Source organism: Phoca vitulina, unplaced genomic scaffold (assembly GCF_004348235.1).
Source record: "Phoca vitulina isolate PV1807 unplaced genomic scaffold, GSC_HSeal_1.0 scaffold2, whole genome shotgun sequence".
Classification (NCBI taxonomy): domain Eukaryota; kingdom Metazoa; phylum Chordata; class Mammalia; order Carnivora; family Phocidae; genus Phoca; species Phoca vitulina.
Window position 1 is genome coordinate 76722252 of NW_022589705.1, and position 14583 is coordinate 76736834.

Genomic DNA, 14583 nt, shown 5'->3' on the forward strand with positions numbered 1-14583 from the left:
AGGGACTCCAGGATCATGACCTGAGCCGAAGGCAGTCGCTTAACCAACTGAGCCACCCAGGCGCCCTTGCTTAGAATTTTAAATATGGGGCGGCACCTGGATGGTACAGTCAGTTGGGCCGCTAACTCTTGGTTTCTGCTTGGGTGGTAGTCTCAGGGTCGTGAGATTGAGGCCCATGTTGGACTCCACGCTCAGCAAGGAGTCTGCTTGAGATTCTCTCTCCCTCCCTCTGCCCCTCCTGCTCATACGCACGCACACACTCTCTCTGTCAAAATAAATAAATCTTAAAAAAAAAAAAAAAAAGAATCTTAAATATGGGAAGAGTGGTATATACAGATGCCAGGTTGCCCAGAGGGTGGTCTCTGCTGGTCATTTACATGTTGTCTCTCCGCTCAACACCTGCCGTGCTCTACTCTCTACTGATGGAACTGGAATTCTACAGATGACATTTCCCAGGCTTCCTTCCTTGCAGCTGGCTTCCTGTTCGATTCTATCAATAGGAAGCACTGATAGGAAGTCAGTCAAAGGAAAAGAAGTTTCCTGTTCGGGGCAGTAGCAATGCAGCAGTTGCTAGTGGCTGCCGGTTGCTGGGTAGTGCTATAGGGCTGGGTGATGCTGGACTCCACAGCCTCTCTACCCTTCGGACTTCCCATCTCTGATAGAAGCGGCAGCTCTTTGGCAGACCCAGAGCTGACTGTGACGGCAGCTCAACTGCCCAGCAGCCAGCACTGACTTACCAGCTCCAGGTCAGGGGCACAGCAGCTTCTGATGTATGATTAGAATCCTTCTCGCTCCCCCTGGGCCCGCTTTTCCATTTTGCTGCTCTAGCCCTTCTTAGACCTTCAGCACCGATTTCATATATTCAATTCCCTCTCTTTGAAATACCCAGAGTGGTTTCTGTTTTCCTGAGTAGACCCTGACTGATAACATTTCTAGGACCAAAAATAGATAAATCAGCTGTCTAAGAAAAGGATCTATCCTGAGACTTGCCCTTCTGGGCAAATGACATGTAATCTTTCCTCTCAGCGTCTCTCTTACCTTTTCTTTCTTAGAAACAATCGTCGTCAACTGGAAACTGCACTTATTTTTGTCCTTAACTTCTTTAAGCAGAATTTTAAACACTCACCAAAGCAGAGTAGGTAACATACGGAATGCTTGCGTATTTACTACCCAGCTTTAACACTGATCAGTTTTGCTAATTTTCCATCTGTCTCAGCCTCCACTTTTTTTCCCCAGAATATTTAAAAATCAGATCACAGGCATTAAGTCACGTCACTCATAACCTTTCAGGGGTACTTCTACATGATCCTCCTTCCATTTCTGTTATTATACTTGGACCTCTGTCGTCTTCATGAGCACAGCATCCCTTTCTCTTCCTCGGCATAGGATTCCTATTTTTCTTTTGGGAGTTGCCTTCCACAACTTGGTAGTGCTGCTCATTCCTTAGCCTCGCTGAGCCCATGGACACATGACCAGACTGGTCAGTCTGAGTCCTCCTTTAGGGTGTATCATGGAAGCTAGAGAGTGAAGCTCTCACTACATGAGAACATGGGCCTTAAGAATCATAAAAGCCTAGAACTATAAAAAGGTACCTTCAACAAGTGATTAACCCACCTAAGAGTGATGTTAACACAGTGGAAAGCCAGACAAAACTGTATCAGAAATTGCCTATAATACAAGTTTTTCTGATAAAACTAACAATAAAAATATTTACCAGAGGGAAAAAAAAACTGTTCTAGAGAGTTCTGAAGACATTATCCTAATTCCTGGATCTAGCAGTGCCTAAAGCCAATGCTCCTTCTAGATTTGTAATTATAAGAGCCAATACATTTCCTTTTCTGTTGAAATTTGAGTTTCTATAATGTGTGACCAAGAGTCATTTATTCCTAATTTGTGACAATCTCCAAGGCTGCAACTGGAGCCCATTCAAGAGTACTCTATTTAGCAGAGAGAACACATTTTCATAAATGGGAACATTAATGTACTCAGTGCAATTCAGGTTATCATATCACTAAAGCATAGTCTCTGGTGTGGCTATGTTGCAGTTGTTTTTTCCTTCAGATCCCCTGAAGTCCTAGCAGGCAAAGTTTCCTTCAGTTTCGTTCATGTACATAGTTGTGAATCATTTCTTTGCAGGCTACAATAACTTTATGGGACTTTCCATGATGTCAGAAGTCTTCCACTGGGGCACCTGGGTGGCTCAGTCGTTAAGCGTCTGCCTTCGGCTCAGGTCATGATACCAGGGTCCTGGGATCGAGCCCCACATTGGGCTCCCTGCTCGGTGGGGAGCCTGTTTCTCCCTCTCCCACTCCCCCTGCTTGTGTTCCTGCTCTCACTGTCTCTCTCTGTCAAATAAATAGGTGAAATCTTAAAAAAAAAAAAAAAAAAAAAAAGAAGTCTTCCACCAATCTCTAATTAATAGCTGACAAGTTTTTTGAAGGTGTTCCCCTGGCTCCAGCCACTGTAAAATATCCATTTTATTTTTTTTTAAAGATTTTATTTATTTATTTGTCAAAGAGAGCGAGCACAAGCAGGGGGAGTGGCAGGCAGAGGGAGAAGCAGGCTGCCTGCTGAACAAGGAGCCCAATGCAGGACTTGATCCCAGGATCCTGGGATCATGACCTGAGCTGAAGGCAGACACTTAACCAACTGAGCCACCCAGGTGTCCCTAAAATATCCATTTTAAAATCTGAAGTAATATAACTTTAGCCTTAACACTTGCATACCAGTGATAAGTCATTATGGGCCAAAACCATTTAGCAGAACATGTAATAATGACAGAAGGGGAGACCATGGCCTAGGAACACAAACAGATTAGTGAGGCCTCTCAAATTCAGGAACATACAATCTGCGAAATCAGCTCTCATCAGTGCTAACTGTATTGAACTGGCTGGGCAGTTCTTTTAAAAACGCATTAACTGGGGCGCCTGGGTGGCTCAGTCGTTAAGCGTCTGCCTTCGGCTCAGGTCATGATCCCAGAGTCCTGGGATCGAGCCCCGCATCAGGCTCCCTGCTCCGCGGGAAGCCTGCTTCTCCCTCTCCCACTCCCCCTGCTTGTATTCCCTCTCTGGCTATCTCTCTCTCTGTCAAATAAATTAAAAAATCTTAAAAAAAAAAAAAAAACGCATTAACTACAATTCAGTAGTGTATCAAATGTATAAATATGAACATATTTAGAGGTGAAGAGCACTCTAATAAATTAATGCTCAAGGAGCTATGTCTATAATGAAGTTTCTTCCGTGTTTAATGTAATCCAGATTCTGGCTAATAGTGGGCTTCAAAATTCCACTTCAAAATCCAGAACTTATATAAAAAAGACTAAATCAGGTGGTTAGAGATTGGGGCCTTCGTATTCTCATTCTATGCCCAAAGACCCAGCCTTTTCTGAGATCTTGTATGTCTCCAGAGCACAGACGAACAAGGACACTATGCTAACAGGAGGAGAACATACTCAGGGCTATGCCATACACCTGCCAAAACAAGACACCCGGGAATATTGCTAGAGAAGCATCAAATCAATACCCAATTTTTTACTATCATATCCTGTCAGTTAAAATCTAATAATTCCTCTATTCTCATTTGAATCATGGTCATGGGTTATGACTTTACAATTTTTTGCTATTATAAATGATACAGCAACGAACACCTTTGCACACAGATCCTTCAGCACTTGTGAAATTACCTCATTCCTAGAAGTGGAGTTGCTGAATGGGAGCAGATTACCTTCCCAAAACATTGTATCAGTTTATATCTTCACCAACACCGTTTGAGAGTGTCTTTTTCCTCCAATACTTCCATTAACTCCCAATGTTATCTCTTTAAAGTGCTTTCCTATCTACCCTTAGGGAAAAATACCAGGAAAATGTCAATACTATTATTTAACACTGTCCTGGATGTACTAGCCAATGAATTAGGCAAGATAATTAAATATAAAATATGAATATTGGAAAGGATGAAACAGTTATTGTTATTGCAGGTGATATTATGTATCTTTAAAATGTAAAAGTCGGGGCACCTGGGTGGCTCAGTCAGTTGGGTGTCTGACTCTTGGTCACAGCTCAGGTCTTGATCTCAGTGTCATGAGTTCAAGCCCCACATTGGGCTCATGCTGGGCATGAAGACTACTTTAAAAAAAAGTGCAAAAGTAAAATTAGAAAACTATTTTCTAAAGTAAAATTCTTGGGCTTTTGCCATGTTGGAATAACTGGTACTAGACTTGGCATTCTGCTATAAACAATTAGAAAACTGAAAAAAAAACACATGAAAAAATGTTTTTAGACAATAAAAACAGGAAAAGTGAGACTATGATCTCTGAGAATCAAACGAGGTAAGCCAATCACTTTGGCTTTCTGGACTGTGATACAGGAAGGGGAAATCAAAAGGGACTGAACAGGGGTGTCGGGCTGGCCAGTCCATGGAGAATGGGACTCTTAATCTCAGGGTTGTGAGTTCAAGCCCCATGTTGGGTGTGGAGCCTATTAAAAAAAAAAAATGCAGAGGTCGGGGATGGGGGCTGAGATACCTGGAAGTTGTAGGGTCAAGTACCAGAGCAGACAACCACACAGGCAATGGGGTCAATAAATCTGTATAGAAATATTCTAAGTCTGTGCTAAACACTAATCCGTACGTGTAGTGTGAAACTTCAAGAGTCTGAGTAAAGAGAAGAAGTCTAAGCAGAAAAATTCCCAGAGCTCATGGAGAGTTAAGAGACAATTATGTTTTGACCAGCCAGAGTAAGAATTCTTCACTGAACACCCAGGGCATTAAATAGAGAACCCAGAACAGTAACACCTTAGTAGAAGGACTAACCTAACTCAACAGTAAAGATCATTCTAGAACTGTCCCCTAAACTCAAAAACAGGCCTTAAATCATCAAGCTGATCCCTTAGCAACTTAACTAACAAGTAAACCAAAAATTCAAAGTCTTTAAAGACACGAAATTCAGACACTCAAAAACACATGTTTACTTTGTCCATCATCCCATCAAAAAGTACTAGACATGTGAAAAAAAAAGTCATGCTAGAATCAGAAGAAAAATTAGTCAATAGATTCAGAAATGAATGCTAGACTTAGCAAAGATGTAAAAAGTTATTATACATATATTCAAAATTTAAAGAAAAACATGAAGAATATAGAGAAATAGAAGATATTAAAAACAATCAGGTACAATTCATAGAAACAAAAAATACCATATCTGAAATTAAAAATTCACTAGATGGGCTTAATAATAGCAGGTTATGAACTGCAGAAGAATAATCCATGAATGTGAAGACATAGCGATGGATTATTTGATGTAAAAAAAAAAGAATGATAAAAAATGAACAGAGCCTTAGTGACATGTGGAACAATATTAAATGGTCTAATATGTTTGTAATTGAGGTTCTGGAAAAGACAGAAGCAGAAAAAGTATTGGAAGAAAAGATGAGAAATAGAAATACATTATACATCAGAGGTTTGCAAACTTTTGCTGTAAAAGGCAAGATAGTAAATATTTTAGGTTTTACAGGCCAATGGTCTCCATTGCAACAACTCAACTCTGCCACTGTAGCAAAAATATACCATAAACAACACATAAATGAATGGTTGTGGTTTTACTTATGAAAGCAGGTAGGGATCTGGACTTGACCTGAAGACTGTAGTTTGCCAACCCCTGGTATATATGAAGTGGTGTGATATGTGATGAGTGATAAATGCATACTGTGATGAGGGAAATGAGTGTTGTAACCCCTAGAGCAACCATTAAATGTAAAACAAAGAGTTTAAGCTAATAAGCCAACACTGGAGATAAAATGGAGATAAAGTGGAGAATACAAAAATTACTCAATAGTCTTTATCCAGGCAGGATAAGGAAAAGGCAGAAAAGAGCAGGAAAGAAACAAAATCAGATGATATAAATAAAGAACAAACAGGAAGATGGTACATTTAAATCCAACTATATTTATAATTACATTAAATGCAAATATTCAGAACTCCACTTAAAAAGATTATCAGACTGGATGAAAAATGACCAAATATGTGCTATCTACAAGAAATTCACTTTAAATATAAAGATAACAGATGTTAAGAGTAAATAAATGTAAAAAGGATACCATGAAAACACTAACTGTAAGAGAGATGGATGGTTATATTAATATCAGACAAAGTAGGCTCAAGACAATACTAGAGCTAAAAAGATTTTATAATTATAAAAATATTAATTCACTGAGAAAATATAGCCAAAAGTATCTATGTACCTAATAACAGAGGTTCAAAATACGGAAAGCAAAAACTGGCAGAAGTGAAGAGAAATACTGAAATTCATATTTATTGTTGTATATTTCAACACTCCTCAGTAATTGATAGAAGGAATAGATGGAAAAATTGATAAGTGTATAAAACACTTGGCCAACACTATCAACCAACTTGACCAAATTGATATTTATAGAACACTCTACACAACAGCAGCAAAATATACATTCTTTTTAAGTGCATTTCAAACATTTACCAAGACAGACTATAGGCTTGGCCATAAAACAACTTTTAATATATTTAAAGGATTGCAATCATATAAAGTATATTCTCTGACCATATGAAATTAAATTAGACATCGATAGCAAATGAAAATCCCCCAAAATTTGGAAATTGAAGATTAAACTTCTAAATAACCTATGTATAAAATAAATCACTAGCAATATTAGAAAATGTTTTGAAGTGCATGAAACAATATATCAAAATTTGTTATTTTCAGTTAAAGCAATGTTTAGGGGAAAATGTATAGCTTCAAATGCTTATATTAAAAAAGAGAAAAGTTCTAAGACTCAGTGAGTTAAGTTTCTACATAAGAAGCTAGAAAAAGGAGATCAAATTATACCCAACATAAGGAAAAGGAAGAAAATAATTAAAGACAAGATCAGAAATAAATGAAATAGAAACTGAGCAAATGAAAGAAAATCAATGAAACCAAAAGCTAGTTCTCTATATCAATATCAATAAATTGATCAATAGTAATAAAACTGATATGAATATCAATGAAATTTATCAACCTCTAGCTTGACCAATTAACAAAAAATAAATAAAAAATGCAAAATTACCAATATCAGGAATAAAAGAGGGAAACATCATTACAGATCCTACAGACATCTAAAAAAACCAAAATATTATGAACAACTCTTTGTCAATAGTTCAACAATTTAGATGAAATGAACTTTTTTTTTTTTTTTGAGAGAGGGAGGGGAGGACTGAGGGAGAGAGAGCGAATCTTAAGCAGGTTCCATACCCAGCACAGAGCCCAACATAGGACTCAATCTCACAACCCTGAGATCATGACCTGAGTCAAAATCAAAAGTTGGACACTTAATTGACTGAGCCACATAGCGACCCTGAAATGAACACATTTCTTAAGAGATATAAATGGTCAAAACTGATACAAGAAAAAATAAAAAGTCTGAACAGCCAGGTATCAATTAAAGAAACTGAACATATAATATTAAAGAAATTAAAAATGTAATTTTAAAATCTGCCCACAAAAAAGACTCCGCCCAAATGGCTTCAATGTTAAATTCTATTAGACATTTAAGGAAGACATAATACACATCCCATACAAACACTCAGGAAATAAGAAAGGAGGAAAACTTCCCAACTCTTTTTATGAGGCTGGTATACTGGTACCTAAACCAAAGACACTCTAAGAAAAGAAAACTACAGAATAATATCCTTTGTAAACACAGACACAAAAAATGCATAACATTATATTAGCAAATCAAATATATAAAAAGACAACAACAACTAAGTTTTACTCCAGGAATGCAAGATAGTTTAACAGTTGAAAATCAATCCACGCAATTCACAATGTTAACAGAATAAATAAGAAAAAAAAATGATTATCAATAGATGCAGAGGGGTGCCTGGGTGGGTCAGTCGGTTAAGTGGCTGCCTTTAGCTCAGGTCATTGATCTCAGGGTCCTGGGATGGAGCCCCACGACGGGCTCCCTGCTCATTGGGGGGTCTGCTTCTCCCTCTCCCTCTGCCTCTTCCCTGCCCATGTGCACGCGTGCTCTATCTCTTCCTCTCTCTCAAATGAATAAATAAATAGATCAATAAATCAATAGATGCAGAAAAAGCATTTGAAAAATTAAACATGCATTCATAAAAAAAAAAAACACGCATTCATGATAAAAACTCTAGCAAAATAGGAACAGAAGGGAACTTCCCCAGCCTGGTAAAGAGTATCTACAAAAAGCAAAAGATTGAATGCTTTCCCCTCTAAGATAGGGAACAGGGCAAAGATCCGTGCTCTCACCACTTCTATTCAACATTGACCTGGGTCTTGGTCAATGTAATAAGAAATGAAAAAGAAGTAAAAGAGAGTGAAAAGGAAGAAAAAAAGTTTGTCATTGTTTACTCATTGTACAAATAAGTAAATCCCAAGAGAAATCATGTACATAGAAAATCCCCAGAGATCTACAGAGACTCTTCTAGAACTAATAACTGAATTTAACAAGGTCACAGGACATAAGGTCAACATATAAAAATTAATTCTACTTGTATAAGTTAAGAATGAACAATTAGAAAATGAAAATTTTAAAAAATGCATTCATTAAAACATTAAAAAACATGAAACACTTAAGGATCAAGTTAATAAAATATATGCAAACTCTGTATACTGAAAACTACAAAATGGCTGAGAGAAATGTCAAAGATCTAAATAAATGGAGAGACAGGCCATATACACGAATCAGAAGACCAAAACAGTTAATATGTCAATTCTATTCAAATTAACCTATGGAATCCATGTAATCTCAATCAAAATCCAAAAAGCTTCTTTTTGTAGAAATTACCAAGCTGATTCTAAAATTTATAGGATATGCAATGGACCTAGAATAGCCAAAACAATGTTGTGAAGAATAAAAGGGACTTGCCTTACAAGGTTTTAAGATTTAATATAACTACAGTGACCAAGACAGTGTAGTATTTTTTTAAAGATTATTTATTTATTTATTTATTTTAGAGATGGGGCAGGGGAAGGAGCAGAGGGCGAGGGACAAGCAGACTCCATGCTAAGCACAGAGCCCTACTTGGGGCTTAATCCTACAACCTTGAGATCATGACCTGAGGTGAAATCAGGAGTAGGATCCTCAACCGACTGAGCCACCCAGGCTCCCTGACAGTGTAGTATTAACATTAGGATAGACACATAGGTCAATGGAATAGAAGAGAGCCCAGAAATATACACACAAATATATTATCAATTTTATCAAATTTTTTAAAAGGTGCCACAATAACTCAATGTAGAAATACTAATATTTTCAAATAAACAGTGCCAGAACTGGGTATCCATTACAGGAAAAAAAATGAACCTTGACCCTTACTTTACACCACAGACAAATTTTAAACTCAAAATGGATCACAAAACTAAACGTAAAAGTTAAATTTCTAGAAGAAAATATAGGAGAAAATCTTCAGGACTTTGGGGTAGGCAAAGATTTCTTTTCTTGTTTTTTGAGAGTGAGAATGCGTGAGTAGGGGGAGGGGCAGTGGGAGAGAGAATCTCAAGCAGGATCCACACTCAGTGCAGAGCCTGACATGGGGCTCAATCTCACGACCCTGAGATCATGACCTGAGCCGAAATCAAGAGTTGGCTGCTTAACCAACTGAACTACCCAGGCATCCCTCGTTTTTTTTTTAAAGATTTATTTATTTATTTGAGAGAGAGCGGGCGGGGGGTGGAGGGCAGAGAGAGAGGGAGAGACAGTCCCAAGCAGATTCCACACTCAGTGCAGAGCCGGAGGTGGGGCTCAATCTCACGACCTTGAGATCACATCCTGAGCCGAACCAGGAGTCTGAAGCTTAACAGACTGCACCACACAGGCACCCCTCTTTTTTTTTAAAGTTTATTTATTTTAGTAATCTTTACACCCAACATGGGGCTTGAACCCATGACCCCAAGATCAAGAGAGACACACTCTTCCAACCAAGCCAGCCAGGCACCCCTAGACAAAGATTTCTTTTTTTTTTTTTAAGATTTTATTTATCTGACAGAGAGAGAGAGCACAAGCAAGGAGAGCAGCAGGCAGAGGGAGAGGGACAAGCAGGCTCCTCGCTGAGCAAGGAGCCCGATGTGGGGCTCAGTCCCTGGACCCCAGGATCATGATCTGAGCCGAAGGCAGACGCTTAACCGACTGAGCCACCCAGGCGCCCTAGACAAAGATTTCTTAGCAAACAAAAAGCATGGGCCATAAAAACAATTTGACAAATTCTGTACTTTGAACAATACTATTAAGGAAATGAGAAGCCAAGCCATGAATTAGAATACAGTATTTGCAATACATATATCTGACAAAAGACTTGTATCCAGAATATACAAAGACATCAAACAACTCAATAATAGGACAAACTATATGACATTGGCAAATGATCTGAACAGATATTTCCCAAAAGAAGATACACAAATTAGCACATGAAAAGATGTCTGACATCATTCCTTTTTTTTTTTTTTTTTTTTTTTTTGAGAGAGAGAAAGAGAGCTTGCGTGGGCACATGCACGGAGAGGAGAGGCAGAGAGAGAATCTTAAGCAGGCTCCATGCCCAGTGCAGACCCTCATCAGGGGCTCGATTGCATGACCCTGAGACCATGACCTGAGCCCAAATCAAGAGTCCCATGTTTAACCAATTGAGTCACCCAGGTGTCCCTAACATCATTCTTCATACACTTCATACAGGAGATGAAAATTAAAGCCACAATTAAATGTCATTATATACAGGGGCACCTGGGTGGCTCAGTCAGTTAAGCCTCTGACCCTTGATTTCAGCTCAGGTCATGACCTCAGGGTCGTGGGATTGAGCCCCACCTTGGGCTCTGCACTCAGCGTGGAGTCTGCTTGTCCCTCTCTCCTCTCCCTCTCTCTGTCAAATAAATAAGTGAATAAAATCTTAAAAAAAAAAGTCATTACACACATACTATACTGGCTAAAACTAAAAAGATGGGCAGTATCAAGTGTAGTCAAGAATGTGGAGAAACCGGATCTCACCACTGCCGGCGGGAATACGAAATGAGACCATCAGTCACTCTGGAAAACTGTTCAGCAGTTCTAATAAAGTTATACCTGCTTTTGAGCCGACGATTTCATTCCTAAGTATTTACCCAAGAGAAATGAACACATACGTCCACTAAGAGACCTGCACATGAATTTCCATAGCTGCTTCATTCATACTAGCCCCCAACTGGAAAGAAAACGTCCATCAGTTGGTGAATAGCTACATTGTGGTACATCCGTACCATGGAATAGTACTGAGCAATAGAAAGGAACAAACCTCGGATACACACAATGACCTGAATGAATCTCAAAAGTGTCAGCCTCAACAAAAGAAGCCCGACACAAAAGAGTACATACTGGGAGATCCCCGTTAAAAGAAATTCTAGAACAGGGGAAACTAATCCAGAGTGACAGAATTAGGAGATTAATGGTTGTCTGGGACTGTGAGTGAGACAGATAGGGGGGTTTAGCTACAAAAAGGCATAAAGGGGGAAAAAAAAGACAGAAGGGAAATTTTGGGTGATGGAAATGTTCTATATCTCACTTATGGTGACTGTTACACACGAATATATGTCAAAACCCATTGAATTGTACACTTCAAATGGGTGCGTTTTATTGAATGTAAATTATACCTTAATAAACTCAATTAAATAAAAACTCCTAGAAACAGAAGAATCTGGTAAGATAGCCACTTATAAAATTAATACACAAAAATAAATAGGCAGTTAGCAGATACAGTGGAAGACCCCTTTCACAAAAATAGTTGAAATGAAATATTTTAATAAGAAGCATGCAGGAAGTTTATGACAAAAATGGCAAAACCCTACTGAGGATCATAAAAGAACACCTGAGAACAGAGACTACTGTATTAGCTTCCCGGATGGTCTCTGCTTTTTCCAGAGGGATCTACTCAAACCTAAGTCAGAGCATAGCATTCCTCTACTCAAAACCACCATTTGGAAAGGAATCTGAAATCTTTACCCTGGTCTAGAAAGGTTGGAAGATCTCCTTTCCTCCCACTTTATACAAGTCCTTGCTTTCAGTGTCACATCATCAGAGGTTACCTTGACAAGCCCATCTGCATGCAGCTCACTATAGCTCACTGGCTAGTGTCAGAGAAACTATGTCCTATGTCCTATGAGGCATGGTCTAGAAACTGGGGGAGAGGATTCAAAGGAGACATGAGAGTTGTCTTCCAATACTGAAGGGCAGTTAGGTAGAAGAAGCAGAATTCTTCTTTCAGTCGCTCCAATAGACAAATCCTCTGGACCAATCGCTAGCTTGTAAGCCCCCAAAGGGCAAGGACTCTGTTTTGTTCACCTCTGCATCCCTACCACAGAGCAGAATGTCTGGCACATGGTGCTCAATCAGTATTTATTTATTTATTTATTTATTTATTCAATCAGTATTTATTGAATGAACGTTCAGGATGGTTCTGAAAAGCAAAGCGGACAAATGGATGGGACTTCAGGAGCCAGATTTTAGCTCAATCTAAAGAACAGCTTTTTAGGGCGCCTGGGTGGCTCAGTTGGTTAAGCGACTGCCTTCGGCTCAGGTCATGATCCTGGAGTCCCGGGATCGAGTCCCGCATCGGGCTCCCTGCTCGGCAGGGAGTCTGCTTCTCCCTCTGACCCTCCTCCCTCTCATGCTCTCTGTCTCTCATTCTCTCTCTCTCAAATAAATAAATAAAATCTTTAAAAAACAAAAATAAAGAACAGCTTTTTAGAAATGAGAACTTAATGGGATTTTTTGAGCTCAGGTGTCCTGATCTAGTGCCTTCATAGCTACATGCAAGCAAACTGAGCTTTGCTAAGTATTAAGTCAGTAGTTATCGTTCTGCTTGTCTCAATCCATTACTGGGTTTTGAAATCAATTTAGTGGGTGACAACTAGGATTTAAAGAACACAAATGGAATTTAAAATATTAGAGCTTACTGCAAGTAGTAAGAATTCTTTCATGAATTTTTTTGTTTCAGATAGATTAACATGCAGAATCACAAATATGTGTGTACTGGGTCATGATGTAAAATACATTTCTTACCACGGGCCTTGGTAAAACAAATTGAGAAGTACCGGGTTCAGCAGTTCAACAACAGAATTTGCCCCCTTGCAAAGTAACGAGTCCTATATTTCTGTTGTAGCAGAGGCAGAATGTCACTGATTTAGGATGAATGCACTTGGGGTGAGGTGGGACTGCATGATTTCAGGAATTTCTATTTTTTCTTTATATTCATCCACCTTTTCCAAGGTGATTATCTATCTTTTTAAAAATGATTTCAAGTAGTTTTTTTTTTTTTTAGATTTTTATTTATTTATCAGAGAAAGAGAGAGAGAGAGAGCACACAAGCAGGGGAAGTGGCAGGCAGAGGGAGAAGCGGGTTCCCTGCTAAGCAAGGAGCCTGATGCGGGACGCGATCCCATGACCCTGGGATCATGACCTGAGCCGAAGGCAGACGCTTAACCGACTGGACCACCCAGGCGTCCCGATTTCAAGTAGTTTTAAATAAAATACATATGCAATATTTATAAAAATAGAAATTAGAAATTTAAAATGGAGGTGAGATGATTTCTGTACATTTACATTTAATACCATTTGTCCTGGAATCCAAGGCAAAAACAAAAAACAGGGAAACGAATGATTTATATAGTGCTCACATCACTTCCCCAGTAAAAATGAGCATTTTTCTGGCACTAACTTCTAGGAGGAATTTGTTACATGAATCCTTATATGAGGATGCTAAATGTCATCAGAGAGAATATTTGAACTAATACAATAAACTTCCTAATTGGTCTCCTGGCCTTTTATCTTTCTCCCTTCAATCCACCCTGAAGTATGTTATCTTTCTGGATTCTGCTGCTTAAAATTCTTTAATAGCTCCTTCCTGCCTACTGGATAAAGTCCCTATTTATATGACTGGATTTAATACTCTCTGGGACCCTGCTTCTGCCAATCTCTGCATGCTCATCTTCTACCACCTACCTCGCCTCCCGTCCTTAGGTACGATGCCAATTCCCGGGCACATGGTACCCTTCATGCCGCCAACCTTTTGTCCATGTTGTTCCTGTGCTATAGTAAAACCATCCTTCTCAATCTGAGAGGCTCTTGGGGCACCTGGGTGGCTCAGTTGTTAAGCGTCTGCCTTCGGCTCAGGTCATGATCCCAGGGTCCTGGGATCGAGCCCCGCATCGGGCTCCCTGCTCCGCGGGAAGCCTATTTCTCCCTCTCCCTCTCCCCCTGCTTGTGATCCTGCTCTCACTGTGTCTCTCTCTGTCAAATAAATAAATAAAATCTTTAAAAAAAAAAAAAAATCTGAGAAGCTCTTGCTTCTCCTTCAGAGTCAGCTCAAACAGCGCCTCCCTTGGGAAACTTTCCTTGACTTCCTTGGGCTAATGTTAGCTTCGATCTCCTACATACTGTACTATATACATGTACTTTGTGGCAATTGCTGGACTGCACCTGTCTATTTTAACATATGTTTCCCTGTGACACTGCAATATCCATATGAGTATAGACTACGTCTATGTGTAAGCCTGGCCTTAGTTTAATGTTTGGAATGTCGGAGGCACTCGAT

The 14583-nt window shown here is 39.2% G+C and overlaps 1 protein-coding gene across 4 annotated transcripts in view; it reads right to left on the reverse strand.

The window, feature by feature from the left end:
• Positions 1 to 14583, reverse strand: part of ZBTB8A (zinc finger and BTB domain containing 8A) — a 61065-nt gene that overhangs the window by 30422 nt on the left and 16060 nt on the right. The window lies entirely within an intron of this gene.